The 17,665-nt window shown below is 53.1% G+C and overlaps 1 protein-coding gene across 1 annotated transcript in view; it reads right to left on the minus strand.

The window, feature by feature from the left end:
* Nucleotides 1–15,816, minus strand: part of NEXMIF (neurite extension and migration factor) — a 132,897-nt gene extending 117,081 nt beyond the window's left edge. The window contains 1 exon segment of the mRNA XM_082770820.1: nt 15,757–15,816. The gene's annotated coding sequence lies outside the window, so the exon portion shown is untranslated.
* Between the last annotated feature and the right edge of the window lie 1,849 nt (nt 15,817–17,665).

Consider the following 17,665-nt stretch of genomic DNA (forward strand, 5'->3'; position numbering starts at 1 on the left):
ATGGATGGATGGATGGATGGATGGATGGATGGATGGAAGGAAACACTGGGTGTGAGATCTGCTTGTGTGAAGACGCCCGTATTTGCAGAGCGCTGCCTGACCGTAGGGAAACGCCGTGAAGGAGCCGAAGGGAAGTTTTAGCCAAGTTCCAGGCATGTATGTTTTTTCCCGGAGCTCCTAGGAAGCAGGATTAGTCAGTTTGGCTACAGGCCATAAAGCATAATTACTTCTGTGAAATATGTTTAAATATGTAAGTGCAGTTGCTAATAGGGGAGCCCAGCACCACCGCTACGACGGGATTTCACGGAGCAGCAGCTCAGGCACGGCCACAAAGCTGAAGATCGCTCCCAAAGGAATCACCTTCTCTTCACAAAGGGACTTCAAGAAATGAAACGCAGGCAGGCACCGACAAGGAAGGAGGGCAAAACGGTGTGGTTTTGGAACACGTGGTGTATCAGAAGAGATAGTTTGGGTGCTGCAATGAGAAATGTGGCAGGGATCTGTTCATGCAACAGCCCGAGCCCTCCCTCCAGGAGAGCCGGCAGCCAGCGGAAGGCAAACTTCCACTGGAGACACGAGAAAGCCAGAGCTGCAACCCCTGGAAAACTTGGGAGACACTGCTGAGCAGTAACAAGCCTTCAAGATATTAAAATAAAAGAATGGTGCATTAAGCGATGTGGTAAATGCGATTTGTCATTTAGCACTGTGAATCTATGGATTTTAATGACAGGGTCTCATTTACATTTAACAATCAGTGTACTAGAACATTTCTTGGGAACTGGGGATATTTTCTTGTCTCAGTAGGAATATATAGAAATTTCTTCTTGATTAACAATGGAGTAGAGGAGTTCTGCCCTGAAACCTTAGGCCCTTGGTTTCTCTCAAGCTGGATGAATATCAACATACCAAAGCGCAATCCTGAATAGGAAAGCTCTCAAAAATTCAGTTGTTTGTAATAATTACGTATTTAACAATTCTTCTGCAAGAATACTATTATAAGCCACCTTACATTTCATTGTTCATTTCTACTACACATCTGCTTTAAAAAAAAAACAACACAGAGCATTAACAACATATCTTGTTCTAAATGGTACGTTTTGGATGTGACTTTGAAATGCACTTACAGCAACTTAGGAGCATAAATCCCACTGATACTCAATGGTATTTGTGCCCTTAATGCCTGTAGCCATTACTGAAAATCTCATTCTTTCCCAGAGCTTTGGAATTATTCCAGAGGTCATGCTCATAGAAAGAAATGGCAAGTGTCAGAAGGTATTTGATATTTTCCAGCAGTGCTACGCAGCTTTAGGACCACAATCAGGAATACTAAAGTCGTGTATTTAAAACCATAATGGGGAGTTTGGGAAGAAGGGAAAGACTCGAGTCAAATTGAGCCAGTAAATTTGGGGATACGGTTAAATCTTTGTTGCATACAAGCTGGCAAAAATGGGATTCCTTTAATTCTCCTGGCTCCTGGGGCTAGCTGCATTTCCCAGGGACACCACCACCAGCTCTGGCACCTACGCACCCAAAACATCTCCCACTCGGATGAGAACAACCAGCACTTCAGGCTTTAGTTAAGGCTGAACTAAAGAGTTTAACTAGACCAAAGGAAACGTCTGCTTTTTGGCACATCCTAGCCAGCTTTCCTCAGGCGGAGGAAACCCCAGCACTGCCAACCACCGCCTCCTGCACAGACACTGCTGCCCTCATCCCCTGGGTGGACGCGCTGGCGTGGATGTGGTTGGCTTCCTCATCTGCCATCTCAGGTGGGAGAGGAACAGGTTAACCTCTGAGCAGCCGCGGGGAAGCTGGATGAACTGTGTGAGTCTATGCCAGCAGGTGAGCCTTTCTGCTACATTCACTGACCTCCGTGATGCTCACTGCCCTCGCCCCGACATCCCTGGGAGCTGAGCTCCTGCAGCACCTCTGCAAAAGCGGGCCCCCAGCCTCCTGCTCTCACTCCTACCATCTGTGAAAAGGGGATTCAGAGATTTGTTAAAGAACCTTGCTAGCACCTAACAGGGCCACAGCCCTGGCTTTTACAGACAACAGGCTGAAAGCTGATGAATAGCAAGAGCGTTTGGCACTGGAGCGGGGTTACGCAGACATTTCAGGTTTCTGTGTTAAATTTCTGCAGGTCACAAAAAGAATTTTTATGCAGCGAAGCACACAGGAGATTGTTCACGGCAGACTTGGAAGTGGTGCTGTTATTTTGTCATTAACAAGAAAAGAGAAGACTAGAAAGTTTCCAGAACACAAAGTAAAACTCACGCTCCCAACATCTGCTTATAAATTGCTTACCATCAAGCTTTGTAGAAAAGCCTTATCGTTTTTATTCCCTCCTCCCCCCTTTCATACCATCACTCTCGGCTTGCCAATTTCATTTCGGGAACATTTGTGCACACTTTCTGGCTTGACTGCCTATTTGCTTGAACAAACGACAAACTCCGGGTGATGTTCAGAGAGCAGGGCCACAAGGCAGGTTATGGCGACGCTGTCCCAAGGCTGTGCCCTGCAGTCCTGCCGGAGCTCTGTGACCTCCCCTGCTCCCCAGCCTGCACGCAGCCACGGCCGGCACCGCGCCAGCTCCCGCGTCCCCGCTCCCCATCACCATCTGCGTGTGGGAGACGGCCACGGTGCCAGAACGCGGGGGCTACGAGGCAGGGGAAGGCAGAGAGACAGGCAAAATGTGCCCGGGCTTCCCTGCCAGGACGGACCCCGAGCAGACTCCCGGGCTGTCCTGGTGATGGAAGAGGTGACCGGGCTGGGCTCACGGGGAGGAAACCGCGACGAGCCTTGGATGATTGCTGCTAGCATCGCTCTGCCCTAAAAGCACCTCAAAAGCCCTAAAGGCCTGTGCAGCACTTGGCTTGCCGGATGCCTGGACCCATACCACAACCCTCGAGACATCATCACCACCGAGTGCCCCAGTCTCCAGCCCAGTTTCCTCTTCCAGTCAGCTGCAAACAGCGACGGGCACGTTCCCCCCGTACCGGCCTCCTGCCGGGAGGGATGGCAAGCAGAAAGGGAGTGCTCCAGCCCTGACGGGGTCCCTTAACCAGGAACCAGGAACCCAGCACGTGCCCTGAAGCCCCACAAACTTGTACATCTCTTAGGACTCAGTTTGCTGCACAGCATTTCCATACGGCCTGGAATCCTCCTCTTACAGCATGTGCCTGGATGTGCCTGAGGTGCAGGCTGAGACTCCCCGGAGACGGCATCCAAGTGGCCGAATCAGGGCCTTGAACAGACTCACAGCAAATCCCCTCGCTTAATCCTTAATTAGGTTCTGTCTTTCTAACGTCAGGCTTCAACAACCAGCGCAGGAGAAGCTGCAGAAGCAGATGCCAGGCCGCCAAGGACCCCTCCACGCACCCTCACGCCACAAGGCTGCTTTGGCAGCCACATCGCAGTGCCCCGGGGGGACGCAGCCACCCCGGCCTTATGGCAATTACATGAGCAGAGCCCATAGCACACCCCATAACTACACCAAGCTGCTCACAGTGCCCTTTGCCTCTTGGCTTTCGGTGCTTGCTCCCTGTAGTTGCCTGCAGATGGACGAAACAACCACCTGGGATGGACGGGAACCGGCAAAGGCTGAAATTTTAACTCAAATCTCAGCTTTACATAGCAATTTTAAGAGCTCTCCCGTCATATTTTGCCTTAGTAAAAGCCAAACAAAATGTCTTAGATGTGAAGAATTTACAACCGCCAAGAACAAAAGCTTTTAGAAAAAAAATGAAAGAAAGCATTCATCATGTTTTAGGACTAAATCTTCTAGATCATTTAATTACACTACTAAGTACCCTGCAAGTGGCATTTGCTGCTCTGACGGAGCCTGCCAGCAACCCAAGAGGATCTTCAACCCAAGGTGGCCACTCAGTTTGTGACCTGGTCCTGCTCAAGACCGCTTCCAAGCCCTCTGTCCTGGTGTCACCGTCCCCACGCCTCCCCCACAGCCACCTGTGGGAGGATGCAGAGCCATGAGACTGCCCGGTGGGTTCTGCAGCACCGGTTAGCGGGCAGTAATTTTGAGCATCCGTGAAGCTGTCTCTATATCCCCACTCTCACCGTAATTAAGACTTGTTGCTGACACCAGTTACTCTCAGCCTGTGAAGGCAAAGGGGAAGATGTAAACGAAACAACCTAATTTTTTGATGTATTCCAGTAAGAAGCTTGTTTTCTGTTCCTGCAAAATACAAACAAACACTGGATAGCCCTGGATAGCTAAGGCCATCATGTTCTCAAGGTAAACGTGGAAAAAAAGCCCAAAGAAGTAACTCCGGGGTTTTGAAAAGATGTCAAGAATTCGGCAGGAGATTCTGCCAGCCTCGAATGAAAATCCTGAAGATGGTTATTGGAAACACACAGAAAAAGCCAACGACAAGAACCAGTGGCTCCTTTTATCCTACTGTCTGTGCCTACACATGAGAAATCATCCACCTAACCCACTTCAAATAGTTCCTCTTTCCAGCACGCGCTGCAGGAAAAACAAAGCTGCCTTTGTAGAGCCGAAGCCCCGCACCCCGAGGCCGCAGACCTCGCAAACCCCGTGATACCCGGAGCCTCCTCCTTAACCCAAGTCCCGTCTAAACCAACCAAGGAACCTGCACAAACTAACACGTCCAAAACAACTTTGTTCTATACAAAGTCCAGCAAATACAAATTTAAACCCAAAAAATTACTGATATATAAGACGTTGTGTTTTGTTTTTTCCCCGAAGCACTGTAAAACCCCAGGCCGCCTGTCAACCAGCATTACCCAACCCAGTCAAAGGCTTTCTCTGGTCTGTGCCCCAAAGCCTGGTTCCCATCTCCTCACCCCAAATGCACCGGGGGCAGCGGTGCAGCGTATCCCGAGGTGACACAAAGGCCACCTCCATTCAGGGAGGAACGCCATGTAACCCCACGGGCAGCACGCAGAGGACCAGGGACAGAGGTGTGAGAGCCGACAGCCACAGCCCTCGCATCTCCAAGTGGAAATGTGGCGAATAAAACGCTGAGACTCCGAGCTGAATTAATATTCTACCTCAGGTGACTGCAGAGGAGGTTGTGATGGTGGACCCCGAACACTCAATAATTAGATTTTTTTTTAAAAAAAAAGCACAACCTAACATTTACTAAAGAATACATCACCGTCGTTGTTAATGCTTGTACTTCCACGTGCTTCGTTTTTTTGAACTCTCCCCCGACAGGAAGCTGCCTCTCTTTGGTTTTGAGCTGGCGGCATTTGCCAAGCTGCCCTTCCATCCTTCGGCACCGCAGCTCCCCTTCCCCGCAGCCGCTGCTGGAAGAGCTCTGGTTCTCCTTCCCTTCTCACCCTCCCTGACAGACACCCCCTGTCCGCAGCCGGACACACGAACCAGCCCAACCCCTCGCCCCCTTCCCAGCAGGGGATGCCCCCAGCCCCTGTGTCCGGGTGTTTTTACGCCTCCCAGCACTGACAGCGCTCTCCTGGCCCGGTCCCCTCGGCAGATGGAGAGGTGCCCACACCCAGGAGCTTGGCCTGGCAACCCTGAAGCTGCCAACACCGATTCCCCAAGCTGTCCACGGATGCTCACAGCCTTCTCGGGAAGGAAAACCAACATTTCCAACAAAGCACGGCCTCTCCTCGGCAGGACGCGGCTCTTTGCATATATCTGCTAACGACATCGCTGCGTTTCTCCACCCCCTCCCCGGGTTTCTCCTTTTTGTCAAACTCTCCAGCATTTGTTCTGGAGCTAATTAAGGCCCCTTATCACCATGGCGAGAGGGGGGCAAGGTCTAACAAAACAGCATTAATGAACTGATTGTTTTCACCGGGCACATACGGCACGATAATCCCTAGGACTGGAACATATCTACACTTGGAAAAATAAAAATCAAGTGGAGCAAGTGTTGTTTACATTTTCACAAGAGTTTAACTAGAAGCCCACGTAAAACTGGGTTAATCCACCAGCACCTGAGAACTTATTTTAACGGGAGATTTATGCTGGGTGGGACAGCCGGCTCCATCCTTTTTCCTCCCCTGAGCATATGCGCGAGCCTTGTGTCTGCCACCCGACTCTTCTTCAAAGAGATGAGTTTCCCATAAACTTCATTAGTTAGATGCAGTTTTTATAGGTAATTCAGAACCTCTTCCCACCTTTCTGGGTTATTAAATCTATTAACATCGCAGGATATCGTTATGTAAGTACTGCTCACCTCCATTATGCAGCAGAATTAGAAGAGAGCTATCAGAACCCAGTTTGCCGGGTTTCATCTCAGCCTCTGCGTGAACTCAGGCACTAGAAGCAAACTAACCCGCACAGGATGGGGCTTCGATACCGAAGAGAGCGACAAGAAGGCAAGGAGAAGAGGAGGAGACCAAGCCCACGAGGAAAGTAAGGCTCACACGTGTCTCAGGCGAGTGCTGTGAGGAAGGCAGGGGGTTTTCTTGCCCCACACTCCGCCCTCCGCTTGTCTCCTCCAGCTCTCCTTTCATTTTCAATCCACCTTCCAGTCGCATCTGAGATTTTTAATACCACCTACAGTCAACCTAGACCAACCCTTGGAAGGATCCCCTCCAAGAAATGTCTAGTTTAAACACTTGCAGAAACTGTACTTCATATTTCTACTCCCTCTTAGTTTAGGTTCAACTGGCTCCCCAGATGCTTTTTGAAGAAACTGCTAAAACGGGTCGTTTTTTTGACAGGAAACCAGTCCCGGCCAACAGTAATCTTCAGAAAGCTCTCTCCACCTTTTACTGGAATAGAAAGCCTCAGAAGAATAGTGTGAGTCTTTTAATTAAGTATGATAGCTTCTCCATGGCATATAAAAAGGAGGAAAGTTCTGCGTGCAAAACTTTGAAAAATTGCCTCGTTTTTTCAGCACTTCAGGAGTATGCAAACTGAAACGTGCGGGGTATGCTCACCTCGGTGGCTGCCCCAAAAGGCTTCGGCTGATGCTGCATTGGAGCCGTGTGTCCCTAAGGGGATGCCAGTGGCCACCGCCCCGTCTCAGTAACAGAGGGAGGGAAGGGCAGCATCTCCTTTCCCTAAATTTGCTCTCACCGCCCCAGGCCCACCCTTCCTGCCAGCCCGTTTGCTTCTCAGCTTTCTCTAGAGACACAGCCAACGTTGGACGAGCTGAAGGATCCTCCCCAGCCAGAGCAGCCCCGTTAGCTAGGTGCTAGGAGCATCCTCACGGGTCCGTCCCAAGGCACGAGGGACCGCAAGCACTGCTCAGCAAGGACGGCAGCAACCGTGGCACTGCCACAGGGCCTTCTGCCTCCTGCTCTTATTTTGTGTAGTAATCAAAATTTGAGGCTCAGATCTGGAACAAAATAGAAGGTTTTATAAAAAAAACATCTGTATATGAGAAGAGCCAAGGGACACCACACACAAAGAACACTAAAAATATGAGGAGCCAACCTAGCAAGAGAGGAAATGTTTTTTCTAGAACGAGAGGCGTGTTTTTAAAGCAGTGGTTGTTACGATCAGCACCAAGAGACTCGGACTCCTTCAACACACGCCACATACTTCAACTAATTTTCACAACACCTGGGCTCGGGCTTGCTTGGCTCAGACCACTACACGCCACCTGCCTTGCGTTTTCAGTGCACGCCTACCTGCGTTGGCTGCTTCAGAGCGTGGCTTCGGATCCATCCTCTGTCCCTCCTGTTAGCTAAACGCTCAGCCTGCGTGGTCATCCTGCCCTCGGAAGGATCACACATTTCCCAGTGTAAATGGGCTCCTCTGCTGCACACCCGGCTGAGCAGTAAGCGCTGCTAATGACGCTCGTCATGGGCTGTTTGCTCCCTGTCCTCGCTGCAGGAGAGGAGCACGTGTGCTGGTCAGGATGGTTTTTAATAAATGCGTGTTTGCTCTCGGGGTGGCACAACAAGACCACAACCAACGCGTGACCGATCCAAATGCAAACAGTGCACGCTGCTACGTGCTCACGCCGGGTGCCCGGGGTAAAGAAATGGTCCTGGCACCCAAACCACAGCCAGTTTGGGACCCGTTCACATGGCCTGGGGCACCGCACCGCTGTCACACACACACTGCCCTCCATGAGATGGGGCACAGCACCGCCCAAGGACTGCTACAGCGGGGCTCAGCACCAGCACGAGGCTGGCCACGAAACTCAGGCCATTCATCTACCACGCAGTGAGTTTTTTTGGATTGAGTTCTCCCCGAATGCAAGCCTCCTTAAGTCGCCAAACGCCACGCAATTACAACTCAAGGCCTCTTGGCTTTGTTTAGCCAATGTAATTTGAATTCCAGGAATCCTTTGCTTGCAGGGACGCCGCATATACGTCCGGAAAACAAACCCAATATAACATGAATGTAGGACACGGGTTTGTGATGAGCGTTGCTTGTCCCTGTCAACCGGCTGCGCTGATGAATAACACTTACGATGGATCAGATCGCCCACCTACTATGACCGCAACCTTCCTGTCTCCAACAGCCACGTGCTCCTCCAATTAATTGCTCAGAACTAATTGTCAGATGTAATTTTCAGCCAGCAATTTTTTCTTGCCTTCCTCCTCCTTAATACATTCCTTTCACACGCGTTCCCTGCAGCACCTGACTCGCTCAGCAATCTTCCTCCTTCCTCACGCTCATGCATTATGTCCTAGACCTAATCTCTCCTTGCAGCTTCTGAGCAGAGCTCTTCCAGGCAGCTGACATTTAAATAACTTCTGTATTGACTTTCCTCTGCTGTACCTCGAGCCCTCCTTGTTTTCCTTGTGTTCATATTCCAATTCAGCTCCGCACAGCTATTGCGGAGGATATTGGAACGCAGCTTGACTGATAATCAATAAATACCTTTACCCTGCAGTTCCTCGGATGCAAGGCACAGGAGGAGATTCCCCTCTCCTCGCATGCACACTGGCTATTTTGGATGAACAAGGGCGGAAGAAGGTTCTTCCCAAACCTGGTTGCAGACACCGCTAAGCCCGGGAAGTTTCCTTTAACTCGCATTAAACTGATACAACTTTTAATTAAAAAAGTAATTTTGAAAAATTGCTTGTGCGGTGCATAAGGTGATGTTCAGACAGCATCACTGATCCCCAGAGTTCTGCAGCCTTGAGTTTAATAAACTGAATTTTCAAAAGTAAACACAGCTTGCATCAAGCACAAGCCCTCCTATTCCAGGCCAGCCTTCCCCGTGCACCCCTTCGCAGCGGGCAGGGGCGGCTTGCACCACGGGGCTTCAACCCCAGGGGTGCTGCCAGGGTGCTCAGCCCTCACCCCTGCCCACTGCCTCCATCCCACGGGGATGGCAAGAAGCAGGAATTCACACCCGAGAGCACGTAACCCTACCACCCCGCTGGGTTAGCACGCTCCAGCCTTCGATGGCTGTTGCTTGGCATTTATTTTGCCTCGTGCTTTATTTCCCACAGCAGGTGATCTCGCAGAGACTCATCTCTGACACATCAGGAGCTGGGACGTCGATGCTGACATCCCATCGTCCTGTACACGAGGCTCTGCGACCCCTCAGCCACCGGTAAGCGCCTCCACGCAACCAGGACAGGCGAGGCTCAGAAAGCAAACGCGTCGAGAAAGCAGGCACGCGCTGCGCTGCTCCGAAACAGCAGGCATTTGGTTGTTAAGTCAATGTTATTAAATATAAATACAGCGTTTACCACTTTCATCTTCGCTTCCTTGCGTTGCTGCTACTGCAAAGCTTCCAAGGTCATCAGAAATGCCAAAGGGACGGTGGCGTTACCTCCTCTTGCCTGTTCCACCAGGACGTTGTAGGGCCGCACGTGACTTCTTCCTGCCGGCAAAATCCCGCATAGCTCCTCACGAATTTCTTCAGCCAAAGAAAGCAGCTTCAAAGGTTTTGTTGTCCAGCGCAGTAAGACAAATGCTTTAACGCTCAGCAACGCCCAGTGACGCATTTCATTCCCGTGTCCATCAGCTCTAAGCACAACTTGTGCTTACCCGGTGAGACCGAGCTTCGCCAACGCCTTGTTTCATGAAGCGGACATTCAGATTTGGCCTCGGCTCCACAAGGCACTTAAGCATCTGCCCAAACACGATGTGTGCAAATACTTCAGTGAGGTCTGATTTTAGGCTATCTGGCAGCACACACAACAAACTCCAGAAGATACAACGCTCCTTCTTTATCTGAAGAGCTCTACTCCGCAGATCAGCCTTTCAGAGCTGTGCTAGTTTCAGCTGTAACAAGCTCTTCACACTTTTTGTAACTAATGGGCTCCACATATTCATCTCCAAAGAGATAAATTCCCTTCCTCCCTTTCCCTTTTAAATAAGCCAGGCAACATTACAAAAAATAACATCTGTGCCACAGTTATGCAAGAAGCAGCATGATCACCATTAAGCTGCGCACTACAAAAATAGCTGATTTTTTATTTTTTATTTTTAATGAACAAAGGTTCACCTTTAAGCCTTGGGATCGGGGAGGCTTTCAGTGCCACCTCTGCTCCTTGCTTACGCTAAACTACCTGCTCTGCTGCCCCTCCTTGCTGATGGGGAGCTCGAACGGACCGATTCTGGCTGGAAAGGGCTGAAACACGCAGTAAGAAGAGGAAGAATCCCCAAAGTGTTGTTAGCACGTGTATACGTTTTATTGCAGTATGCAAACAGCATTATACATTTCCTTGCAACGCTTAGCAAGCCTTCTCTTTTCATAAATATAGGTCAGCAGAGCTAAACTCTGTTTTTGCCTCAACTCCCACTTCAAATGCATAAAGAATTGGATTTTTAGGGAGCCGAATGAAAGAAATGGTCTATTTCATGCTATTATGTACCCAGCCAAGGATCCCAAAGGGTTTGTTTGGGCTTTAAAAACAAAACAAAAAACCCTTGGCATTTGTCAGACTAAAACCATTTTTCTTTGGTCTTTGCACAACCGTCCTTCCCAGATCTGAATAAATAACAGCAAACAAATTCCCCCGCATTGATCACGCTCTGCAGCCAAACCACCGCAGGGCGTTGCTCTGCCCACAAACACCTTGGGGCACCCCGAAAGGCACCGACTGGAGCATGTCCAGTGGCCACCTCGCCTCCCGAGGGGCAAACCCAGCCCCAGACCTGATGGCCACCAAGCACCGGGTCCTGGACCCACACGGCTGGTGCTCTACACGTGCACAAACCCCAAACCAAAGGTAAAGCCAAGCCGCCAGCTCGCGCTGCCTGACGGAGCGATGAATTTTGAGCCAACCAGCTCAAGGCCAGCAGGAAATTCACCCTTTCAAACCGGGGACCTCTCGTGCAGAAAGGCTGGCGTTGCAGCAGCTAGGACGAGGAAAGGCTCAGAGAGAAAGCAGGGAAGGAATTAGTTCAAATTAAAGAAAGGAGCAGGCACAGTAAACAAAACCGCTTGTGCTGCAGTACCGAGTCCCCATCAGCCGACGAGCTGCCCAGACAAATACGACAATTAAGGCAGCGAAGGTTACTGGGTTAGGACAAATTGTGCTTTCCGCAGGAGGTTTCAGCTGATGGCTTCTCTGCATTTGCTGTGCCCAACTGGGTTACCCACAGGTTACCCACGGAGCTGCCCTGCTCCAGCCGAACTCGCAGCCCCCAAGCCCAGCCATGGTCCTAAACGTTCCCCGATCCCCACACAAGCCGCTGGATCTCCAAGCCATCACACCCACCCACGAGGGGCCCGGGACGAGCCGCCGCACGGACAGGTGATGTTGATGCCGTGGATATCCTCGGACAGACACAAACAAACCACAGGAAATTACCGCGAGTCGCTCCCTACAGAGGCAGCGGGGTCACAAAGATCGGGGTTTGCTTGTTTGCTTTAATATGAACTGAGAAATTGTGGTCAGCAGCAGGCCTTTCCCCTTCCCATCTTCCCGAAAATTCCACCCACCCTTTTACGTTAAAGCCACCTCCCGAGCCAACCTGCTCACCCAATGTCTGAAAATTGTGTTTGTTCTTCAGAAAAGCATTCATAGCTAGAACAGCCCCTCTCCACACCGGCCTCATTCCCAGAACCGAGAAGACCCCAAATTATTCCTCACCCTCCGGGGGAACACGGGGAACGCCCGGTCCGCAGGGCACAGTCAGAGCCTGGGGCTGCAGCCAAGGAGTGGGAAATTGGGGCCGGCGCAATGGATGAGAGAGAACCTTTTTTTTATATATATATAAAACTTATAGTTTCAGCTAAAATACTAAAAATTAAAGAAGAGCTTCAGTGGCACTTCTGAAGAATTAAAAAAAAAAAAAAGAAAAGGCTTTGGAAGCTTTAGATTTGAAGCTTCACAAGCTTCTTATGAAAAATGCAAGCTTTGAAAAACTTCTGAAGATTTAATGTTCTTACTTTGGGCTCTCCTACTGCCAACGAACTATGGATGCTGTAACTAATAAAAAATAATTAATGTCAATAAACAGGCTTTTCAGAAGGCCTCAGCTTCTCTTCCCCATCAAAGACTCGAGCCATTCATCGGGACGTTATGCTGGAGACAAAATCCACGGGGCCCCCCTCTTCTCTGTGCCCGGTTCTTCTGCCCTAACACTCGCCATCAAAACCTCTCCTGGATACTTTTAAGCGCAAGGAAATGAATCAAGACTTGTTTTTCTCAGCACCCAGCTCCAGAGGCAGCCCCCACACCCCTAGAAAGGGTAAGGGTGTTTTGGAGAGGCGTTAGAAATGGCTCAGTGCACGAAGCGAGCAGGAGCAGTGCCGGGCCTCGTGGTCGGGCGCACCACGGTCACACCAAAGGGCAAGAGCAGGAAAGCTGGGAAAGAAGATCAACCCGAAACCTCTAGTGACACATCCACCCATGCTCTGCAGGCACTGCACAAACAAAATTTATTAAAAAGAGAGAGAGAGAGAAATACAGGATCGGTGAAAGGAAGCAATTAGGCAGCAGTATTTTCTATCACGGGAGGCTACCGAGACGAGAGCTTGGATAAATTAGGCATTTTGTAATAAAAAAGAGTTCCCAGAGCTTTGTTAAAACCACACAGGGCTGCGGGGCAGCAAGCACCTCCCGCACCCAGCAGGGTGGGAAGGAAACCGAGCCCCAGCCCCGCGCTCACCCTGCCTGAGAGGGACGCCAGAACGCCTCCTGTACACAAGAAATTCTCCAGATTTAAAGTTTGAACACGAGCTAACAAACGTCAGGGATGAAAGAAATCCCGGGATGAAAGATCTCCATGACACCTGCTTTGAATAAAAAGGCACCGCTGCAAAAAAAATATCAGAGACCTGCTGGTCTGGAGCCTTTGCTCCGTGCCGCTCCCCAGACGTCGATTTGGGAGCGATGCGCACAAAAGCGGCGTTACGCAGCTGCCACGCCATTCCCTGCACACAAAACCCACCCGGCGCCGCTGCCCGAAGCACTGCTGAACCAAAGCCACCTCCTCCGTGAGGGGACGTGGTCAGGGATTCAGGGATAAGGCACGCGGCCGTGGCCATCGCCGCCTTGCGTGGCTCCTTCCAGCGCCTTCGCTGCAGCTCGGCTTTACCGGGCGCCCCAAAAACCCAGAGCTGTGAAACCAACAATGCCAACACTCGGGCACAACAGCGGGGTGGTTTATCCCAAATTTGTGCATCCTTCAGACTAAATCCATGCTCAACACGTGGATGCTTAAACCAAGCAACTGCCTCTGCTGCTCCCAACCTCGCCGCTCAGCTCCCAGCACCGGGACGCAACCCCTACGGGATGTCCACGCCATGAGGACACGCAGGAGCCTTCACCAAACGCACTTGGTTTTACATCACACATCCTGTCAGCTCGCTGACCGCCTGCCCCGATAGCGATGATGAAGCCAACACAAACCGCGCTAGCAGGACACAAAGACTCAGCACCCAAAAAAAGGCACAGCCCTCGCCCAGGTGAGGAGGCAGGGCCTGGCACGTTGCAGGTGGATCGCACTGAAGTTATTTCGCTCCCAACTCCCCAAATACCTTTCTGCGAACGCCCTCACAGAGCAAAAAGTGCTGTTTTTGAGAGGCAACAGCAATTCTGCTGCATTTGATGCTCGCTCCACCTGCCTCGCCAGGCCAAGCACAAAGCCGGCGACCACGGTGTCCACGCAGGACTCAAGCGAAGCCGGGAACTCTCCTCCCCAAGGAAAGGAGTATTTCCCAGCGATGCCTGTGACAGGGCATAAACTTTAAGGGGCCCATCCGCTGGGGAAATCAGCAGGGCAGGAATGGAGCTGCTATTGCTCTGGCCACGACGGGCAAGGTGGGTTATCTGCTGCCCTGCCCGCCGGTGCTCGCGTCCTACACCTGGGCTGCCGGCCCGAGCCGTGCTCCTTTGTCTGGCCATACTTCCTCCCCAGGCCTCCCCCCGGCTTTGCAAACTCGTCCAAGTCTTCCCAACACAGAAAGGGAGAAGCTAACGCCAAAAACACCCACCAGGCATCGACCCCACCGAAACACCGCCCTACGCAGCCGCGCTCGCCGACAGCCACCCGGCCACGATTCTCTCCCCCTTTTTTTTTTTTTTTTATCCCCTGCCCCGATCCAAAGGACTTCTCACTGACCATCCGCGAGGGGAGACGGGGCTCTGCTCCACGAGACAGCAAGCAAAAAAAAAGAAGAAAAAAAAAAAAAAAAGACGAAAACGCCCCAAGGCCCCCCCGCGCCCCCTGAAGCAGAACGAGGGGCAGGGGAGGGCCGGCAGCTCCCCTTCGCTGCCGCCTTTCATTGCTGCTGAGCCCTCGGACTGGCTCCCTTTATTCGCAGCCGGATACGCGCTTTCAAAGATACTGTACTACTGTGTAGGCCGACCGGGGGACTCTCTTTTCTTCCCTTAGTTAGAGCTTTGGGGAAAATCATTATCCGCGAAGGCAGAGAGCCGAATCAATGCAGCTTTGTACGGGCCGGGGACCCGCAGGCGCTGCCCAAGGCCCCGCTCCGCCCTGCGCCCACCCTCCCCACGGGCTTCACGCGCTCCGACAGCGACAGCCGAGACCCCACGGCCAGGCTTCAGCCCCTTGGAAGGAAAAAAAACGCATATACATAGACGCAAAATAATAACAATGAGAGTAAAACGATAATAGCGGGAGTAATAAGCAGCGTGGCGTGGAGCGCTGGTGCAGAGCGAGGTTTATTCGCCCGGCAGGTTGATTTATGGAGCGGACTCGAGGCGCATCCAGCCCTGCTCCTTACATAATTGCCGCCGCTTCCACAGCTCCGCTCCTTTTGTCAAACATTAAATTTGCCACAAGTGCTTCGCCCGCAATCGCCGCCGCCGCAGCCCCGTACCTGGCCGGCACCCGGCGCGGGGTGCCAGGAGCCAGCCGGGGGCCGCCTTTGTGTTTTTTTTTTGGGGGGGAGGACGAGGGAGGTGGTGATGGGTTTGGGGTTTATTTATTTTTATTATTTTTTTTAATTTTTTTTTTTTTTGGCTGTGTAATTTCTGTGGCGCTCCGCGAGCTGGCGGCCTGCGGGGCTGGGGATGGGAAGGGAAGGGATGGGGAATGGGAAGGAGGGAAGGGAAGGGATGGGGAGGGAAAAGGAAGGGATGGGGAAGGAAGGGAAGGGAAAAGGAAGGGATGGGGAGGGAAAAGAGGGGATAGGGAAGGGAAGGGAAGGGAAGGGAAGGGAAGGGAAGGGAAGGGAAGGGAAGGGGCCGGCCGGGCAGATGGCTCGCTCTGCAGACAATGAGGCGGGCTCCATCCTGCCCCCCGCTGCCCCCTTCCCCTTCCCCCCGGCGCCGGGGGCCGCTCCCCGGCCCTCCCCATCCCCGCAGGCCCCGCGCAGTGCGGGCAGGCCGCGGCCCCCTCCTTCCTCCCCCCCTCCTCCTCCTCCTCCCCGGGGGTCTCTCCCCCCCCCACCCCACCCCACTCACCTCAGCGCCGGGCCCGCGAGGGAGGAGGAGGCGGCGGCGGCTCCTCAGGGCCCGGCGGCGGCCGCGTCCCCCCCCGCCGCCCCTCTCAGCGCCGCTCCATGCGCGCAGGTGGAGGCGCCCGCCCCTTCCCTCCCCCTCCCTCCCCACCCTTCCCCTCCCCGCTCGGCCGCCGCCATTGTTCCCCCGGCCGCGGGGCCGCGCCTGGCGGAGGGCTCGGGAGCGCGCGTGGGGAAGGGAAGGGACGGGAAGGGAAGGGAAGGGCAAGGAGGGGCCGGGCCGGGCCGGGGCGGCCTCACCTGGTGCTGCCCGTGCCGCCTCCTCCTCCTCTTCCTCCTCCTCCTCCTCCTCCCGGCCCCGCTGCAGCCGCCGGGGCCCCGCCGGGGAGGGGCAGCATCGCCGCCCGCCGCCGCTCCGCACCGCGGCGGGGCCGCTGTGGAGAGGGAGAGGAGGGAGGAGAGGGAGGGAGAGGGAGAGGGAGGAGAGGGAGAGGGAGGGACCGGCGGAGAGGGGAAGGCGGCGGCGCCCCCTCAGTGAGGGGGGAGAAAGTTTGGGGGTGGTGGTGAAGCCCCGGCCCCCCCCGGCTCTGTCAGGGGAAGGTGGAGGTGGGGGAGCCCTAAGGGGAGAAATAGGGGAGGGGAGAGGGGTGCGAGGCCGCCGGGTGGGCTGGGGGTGGAAGGGGGGAGCTGTGGGGTACACAAAATGCCGCTTTTATTCACCTGGGAACCAGGCCAGAAAGTTGCTTTAGGGTTCGGTCACGGCATCACCTGGACGTGATCCTGTGGGACGTGCTCCAGCTGCTCCTGCTGTGGTCCCCTCCAACCTCGGCCGCTCTGCGAGTCCCCAGGTTAAAGCACCCAGTGCTGGAGTCCTCACCCCCAGGAGATGGGGCACACACGAGCAATGAACCCCTCTTGTCCCTCGCTAGCAGCAGTGCCCGGCTGTGCCACGCTCTGTGTACAAACACGGCTCATTCCTGCTGCCCCTACTCAAAGCACCGTGCCCTGCTGTAGCTGTAGAGGAGGTGAGCGATGGGGCTGGGGCCAGGGAGAGAGCCCTAAGCCCAGCAGCAGCACCCCGTCCTGCTCACAGCCACGGCTCTTCCCTCCCAGCAGCAGCCCGGGGCTGTGGAAGGTGCAGAGGTCGGCCCCTGCAGCTCTGCGCATCTCTGCTCTCTCCTGTAATACCATACTTAATTTCACCCCGTGTTATTTTCTTGACAGAAAGATTGAAGTGATGTAAGTGAGTAATTAGGGTCAGGTGAGACAGTGACGGTGCATCTGGCAGCACTCAGTAAAATAAACACGCTTCGGACGGTGTTCATTACCTGCTGGGCACATTTCAAAATACCCCGAGCTTGGGGCAGGCTTTGCCCTCAGCCACCCCTGGAGCCCTTACCTCCAGAAATGCCCCCAAAGGCACCCTGCAGTGCCAGGGTGAGGGTGGCTGGAAGCACTGGGGCACTGCCATGCACCCGCCAGACCTCCCCAGCTCCTCCTGAGGGCTTTGGGAAGGAGAGCTCAGTGGTGCTGTGCGTGGGGACCGGCCACTACAGCCCTTGGCAGTACCTAACCACCTGCATAGGGTTAGAGGCAAGGGTGGGGAGAGCCTTTGTGGAGATGGAAGGATGTTCAATTAAACAAGCATTGCACCTGGATCCAGTTTAGAAGACAACAACAACAACAGGTAGTTAAGTGCCTTCCTTCCTCGAGAACACAAACGTAAGGCTTGCTTAAAGGTTATCCTTGTAGCCGTGGCACAGCATAATGTCTTTAGTTTGCTGCACGCTACTCATTTAGGGTGCTTCGTTTACAGAACTACCACAACATCCGTCCATCAGCAGCACAGAATTCTGCACAGCATCTTGGGCAATCCTAAAAATTAACAGTCTGTGCACTGTGATCGTTTTATG

Source organism: Aythya marila, assembly GCF_965140915.1.
Source record: "Aythya marila genome assembly, chromosome: 13".
Taxonomy (NCBI): Eukaryota; Metazoa; Chordata; class Aves; order Anseriformes; family Anatidae; genus Aythya; species Aythya marila.